Below are 6223 nucleotides of genomic sequence, written 5' to 3'. Positions count from 1 at the left end.
CCCGGTTCGGAGGCCAGCTTGGCTGCCTTTCAGGATATAGTATACACTTAGTAAATGATTTGTGATGGATTCAGTGTAGGAATGAATGATAATATTTTTCTTGATCTCACTGTAAGCAGTAACCTTTTCTCACTATGAGCTGTATTCAGTACTAATGAGGCTTTGTGACTCTAAGACTGTTAAGAGAACTAAAATAAGTTAATACCTATTATTTTTTTAAGATGAAATTAATGTAGAATGACTACATTTAGTCCTTAAATTGTACATATTATGTGTTTCATTTGGTTCACCACCAACACCTCCTTCTTTGAACATGAAGGAAGTTCACTTCCTAGCAACAGGCTAGGTCACCTCAGCAGAAGTCTTTTATAGGTAGTGAATCTTGGATGTTATTGATGGTAGAGTTGGCAATGCTGCTACTGCTGTTCTGACTTAAGAAAGTGGAAGATTGGTTAGAATTGTTATAAATACAGTTTTGTTCCGGATTAGCCTTCTCCACTCATCTGTCCCCTTCCCGTTAAATAATACCTCCCTGTTTCTTGATTTTTTTTGTGTGTTTGGTTAGAATTTGTGGAAGTACTTTAAAAATTTATTGGTGATTTTAGTTTCACATGGCTTTCCTTTCTCCATATTCTCTACTCCTATGAACTCTCCCTTCTGACATCCAAAACAGGGTTAATCCAACATAGTGATCACATCTGACTGATATGCAACATTCTGCATCTGTCGCCCCCCTACCTCTTTACCAATAGGAGGGAAATATGTTTCATTGTTTGCATTTTGGGGCCAGGAGTGCTCTTTAAAATTCATCAATCAGGCTTGCTTTTCAGTATTGTTTTTGCTTACATTATGACAGTGAGTATGAATATTGTTCTTTTACTTCTGCTTACTTTGAGGGAGGTCCAGTGAAAAGAGCTTTGGAATCAGAGAACATGAGTTTGAATCCTGGCTCTGCCGCTTACTACCTGTCACCTTGGGTAAAAGGCACTTTTACCTCTTTAGGCCTTAGTTTTCTCAAATGTAGAAAGAACAGTTGGACGAGATGATTCTTAAGGTCCTTTCATCTCTAAATCCCAGATGCTGCATCAATTCATGTAGATCTTCACATGAGACATGTGGTTTAATTTTTTTCTTCTTTCAAGAATTCATGACCCTTGGTGCCGTTGATTTGTGTTATGAACCAGGGTTGGGAACCAACGTACTCTCAGTCAATAAACATTAATTACAGTGCCTACTATGTGCCAGACATTTTACTAAACTCTGGGGATACAAATGAAGGTAAAATACAGTCCCTACTCTCCCCAGAAGCTCACAGACTTATGGCAGAAATAACATGCAATTGAGCTCTATAAGCCCGAGAGAAGCACCGAGGAAGACCCTTTCCCCCAAGATGGTGCTGAAGGTGAAGAAAGAAGCAGTTGTCCCCCTCAAGACAGAAGCTAAGTCCAAGGCTTTGAAGGCCAAGAAGGCAGTGTTGAAGGGCGTTCACAGCCACAAAAAGAAGATCCAAACGTCTCCCACATTCCGGCGACCAAGACACTAAGACTTCATCAGCAGCCCAAATACCCTCGGAAAAGTGCCCCTTGGAGGAACAAGCTTAACCACTATGACATCATTAAGTTTCCCTTGACCACTGAATCTGCTGTGAAGAAGATTGAGGACAACAGCACCCTGGTCTTCATTGTGGACGTCAAGGCCAACAAACATCAGATCAAGCAGGCACTCAAGAAGCTCTATGACATTGATGTAGCCAAGGTCAACACACTGATCCGACCTGATGGAGAGAAGAAGGCCTATGTCCGACTCACTCCAGACTATGATGCTTTAGATGTTGCCAACAAAATTGGAATCATCCAAACTGTGTCCAGCTGTCCCACTCCACTTGTGATAAAAAGTTTTCCAGTATATATATAAAAAAAAGAAATAACAGTTGACTATGTACAAACAAGCTATATACAGGATAAATTGGAACTAGGCAACATAGGGAAGGCATTAGCATTAAGAGGGATGAGAAAAGACTTCCTGTAAGAGGTGGGATTTTAGCTGGGACTTGAAGGAAGCCAGTAAAACCAGGCAGCTGAGATGAGAAGTGACAACACCCCAGGCATGGGGGACAGTCAGAGAAAATGCTTGGAGTCAGGAAATGGAGTATCTTGTTTGGGGAATTTCCAGTTTCCTATAAATATTATTTCCTAAATAATCCCATTTATAGGAGAGAAAGTTTAAGTTACAGAATTTCTTAAGTAATTACTCTGTCATTCAGTGATTGTTGTTATGAAGTAATAACAACAGAGGATGACTGTATAGAACTTGTAGATAGCTAGCTAGCTATTTAGCTAGCTAGATAGAAAGCTAAATATGCCTTGTAGAGGAGAGAGGAAAGATTGGGACAGTGAAAAAGTGAGCGGAATGAAGATTATGGGCTCTCACTTACTTGAGTCTTTCAAATGAAGATTGGATGAAAACTTGTCAGGTATGTTATAGAGATGATTCTTGTTTAGGTATATATTGAATTAGGTGGCTTCTGGGGTCCCTTCCAAATCTGAAATGCTGTGATTCTGTAAAGTAAATTTTTAAAAGAGAATCCAGTGAGCGAATACAATCCCCAATCTCTACGAATTACCTCTGTGTGCTGTCTAGATGTTATAGGGAAATATTAAAACAATGGAATCAATAGCCCTTGCCCTCAAGGAGTTTATAATCTAGAAGAAAGTACACAAGATAGGGACAAAAATACTTAAGATTTACAAAGAAACATCATATTATGTGACCCCTAATTAATGTACAATCATAGTAGTCAAGAGCCAAAGGGACACTAAATGAATGAATAATATGAATTGCACAGGGTTAACCGAGGAAGGCTTCTATAGAAGCAATAATAATAATGTAATAATAATGTTGTTGTTCAGTTATGTTTGACTCTCTGTGAACCCATTTTGGGGTTTTCTTGGCAGATACTGGAGTAGTATGCCATTTCCTTCTCCAGCTCATTTTACAGATGAGGAACTGAAGCAAACCGGGTTAAATGAGTTGCCCAGGGTCACACTGCTAGTAAGTGTCTGAGGCCTGATTTGAACTCATGAAGATGAGTCTTCCTACTTCCAAGTCCAGAACTCCATCCTCTGTACTTATCTAGCTACCTCCTAATAATAGCAGCAATAATACTGAAAGAATCTTGGAGTAGAGGTCAAATTTGTAAATAATGCACAACATTCCTGAGAGAAAACTCTCCAGAAAGATAGGTACACTAATACACTATTGACAAACCTGTGATGGTCAAACTATTCCAGAAGAAAATGTGGAATTATGCTGAAACAATTAGTAAAATATTAATACTCTTTTACTCAGAGATCCCGCTCTAGAACTACAATCCAGGGAGGTTAAAGCAAAAATAAATGTTCTTACAAAGACCAAGATATTAATAGCAACATTTTTGTTTGTGGTAGCAAAGAAAAGGAAACAAGGTAGATGGGAAATGGCTAAAATTGTAGTGTATGAATATGATAGAACATTATTTTATAAGAAATAATGAGTATGAAGAATTCAACATGGGAACTTACTACTTAATAAAGCATCTTTTATCTCTGGGAAAGGACAATTCCAATTGTTATAAACTTCTTCCTGATAAAATTTGCCTTCTATAAAATGAGAATAGAGGCTCTCTAAGTTCCCTTCCATCTCTAATATTCTATGATTTTGTCCTTCGGAGCTATACATTTCTCTTTTTTTGTGATTGTCTTTGAAATACTTGACTACTTCTGCTATCTTTTAGCTAAGTCTTCTCATTTCTAGTTCATTCATTTTTTTTTCCCATATGGTACAGTTTACAGACTGTACCAACATCTGTACCATCAAACCTTTTTAATCACCTTCTGAATATCTCTATTGATCTTAAAATGTAGCAACAAGAAATGAACATACTACTCCAAATGTGGTGTGATTAGTGCCAGAGTACAGCAGGGTGTGATCTACTTGGAACGTGTCTTCTGAGATGCTTTTAAGACAGCCTAAGATTGCGTTAGTTTTGTTTTGTTTTGAATCAGCTGTTGTCTTATATTGGGCTAATGGAAAACAAAGGTTAATAGAAAACAAAACAAAACAAAAAAACCAACTCTTTTTCTCATGAGCTGCTTGAAAACCAAGCCTCCCCCATACTATACTTTTGTAATTCCCCTTCTCCAGCAGCTGAAATGTTTGTTAAATTTGTGAATATTTATATCTGTGAAATTTAATATTGCTGGTTTCAGCCCTTGGTTGAAATCACTTTAAGCTTTGACTTTAACATGTATCATGTTACCTTATTTCTTCCAGCTTTGTGTCATCTGCAAGCTGGATAAGTACATCTTTGATGCCTTCATCCAAGTTGTTATTAATGTTGAACAGGATAGGAATGAAGACACTGAACACGCTGCTAGAAATCTCCGACCTTTGCAATATTAACAATGATAATGATAATAGGTGAAAAAAGATGGGAGCAGTTAATGTTGGTGGGGTTATGGAAAGATAGGTATACTAATACGCTATTGACAAACCTGTAATAGTCAAATTATTCCAGAAAAAATGTGGAATTATGCTGAAACAATTAATAAAATATTAATACCCTTTTACTCAGAGATTCCACTCTAGAAATACAACCCAGGGAGGTTAAAGCGAAAATAAAAGTTCTTACATAAACCAAAATATTAATAGCAACATTTTTTTTGTGGTAGCAAAGAAAAGGAAACAAGGTAGATGGGAAATGACTAAAATGTAGTATACGGATAGAATAGAATATTATTTTATAATAAATAATGAGTATGAAGAATTCAACATGGGAAGATATAAATTGATAGAGTTTGATGCATAGCAAAGGAAGAGCCAGGCAAACAACATATATGACAACTTAAAAACATAATGGAAGAACCCTCCCCCCCACCAAAAAAAAGGAAAGAGAGAAACTTAATGTTGCATAATTATAATGACCAAGCTGGTCTCCAAAGAAAAACTGAGAAAATGTACTGCCCTTTATCCTCTGTAGAAATGGGGAATATGGATGTAGAACTTTACACATATTGACAGACTGTGTTGATCTGCAGGTTATTTTTGTTAACCTGTTTTTCCTCTTTCTTTGTTTTTCTTTGTTACAAAGGATAACTCTGGGTGAGGGAGGAGAAATTAAAGTGATGAAAAAATAATCAATGAATTAAAAAAAATTAAATTGTATCTTAATTTATGTAGAGTCCTTTCAAAGTGCTTTCATCTCTAAGATCTCTTTTTGTCCTCATAACAATCCCCTGAGGCAGAACAGGTATTTCTCCCCCACTCCCCCACCCCACCCCAACCCCATTTAATAAAAGAGGAAACAAGTAGAATAAAAATTATTTGCTAGGTCTCTTAGCTAGTTAGTGGCAGAACAAAGATGAGAATTTATAGCTCCTGAGATATAGACTTCTGCTCTCTCCACTAATCCATAAAAGAAGCTTTTTTGGATATTTTCTCTTCTTTAAAATAGTAATAAAAAGCTAGCCACTATCTAGAAGCTGCATGTTGCAGCGAGAAAAACACTAGTATGATAGTCAGAAGACTTGGGCTTGAATCCTGACCTTACTGTCTATTCACTGTGTAATTTTTGTGTGAGTTACTTAGTCTTTCATGGGATCAGTTTCCTTATCTGGAAAATGTTGGCCCTCTAAACTTTTAGCTGTAACGTTGTGATCCTCTTATAAACATCAATGTAGTAGTTGATCTCTGTATGTAAAGCTTAAGTATTTAACCCAACATCACTATTTATGATGAGTTAACATTTTATCTTTGCTTTTTATTTTCTTTAAGTCTTGGGACGTACATGATTAATCAATGGAGAATTTGATTTTGGCATGCTTTCCTTTTAACTTGAAGTTTGTTCCTCTTGCTTTCTCTTAATATCATAGTTACACAGAGAGCTTTTGCAATTTTTATAAGGTAGACAGAGTTAGGAAATATTGTTTTTTAGAAGGGTGAGTCATTGAACCGGGTTTGCTTGGAGTGTGAGCAGATGTTAATGGGACATCAGGTTTTGATAAACTGAGGGAGTCAGGGCAGGGATATGGGAAAACTGGTAGTTTTTTTCTCCCTGAAATACCTGGTTTTTCCTGTAACTCTTCTACATTAATTAGACTATAATGCTAACTCCTTGACTAGCCACTCCAATCCATTTTCCATTCAGCTGCCAAAGTAATTTTTTCAAGAACAGGCTGACCATGCC

General features: G+C 36.8%; 1 pseudogene; it reads left to right on the top strand.

The window, feature by feature from the left end:
* The first annotated feature begins 1390 nt into the window (after positions 1–1390).
* LOC114025841 lies at positions 1391–4440 on the top strand (annotated as a pseudogene).
* The last annotated feature ends 1783 nt before the right edge of the window (positions 4441–6223 follow it).

The sequence above is a fragment of the Vombatus ursinus genome, unplaced genomic scaffold (genome assembly GCF_900497805.2).
Source record: "Vombatus ursinus unplaced genomic scaffold, bare-nosed wombat genome assembly UNPS02014832.1, whole genome shotgun sequence".
NCBI classification, from domain to species: Eukaryota; Metazoa; Chordata; class Mammalia; order Diprotodontia; family Vombatidae; genus Vombatus; species Vombatus ursinus.
The sequence above is the reverse complement of the archived record's forward strand: the minus strand, read 5'-3'. Positions and strand labels throughout refer to the sequence as shown.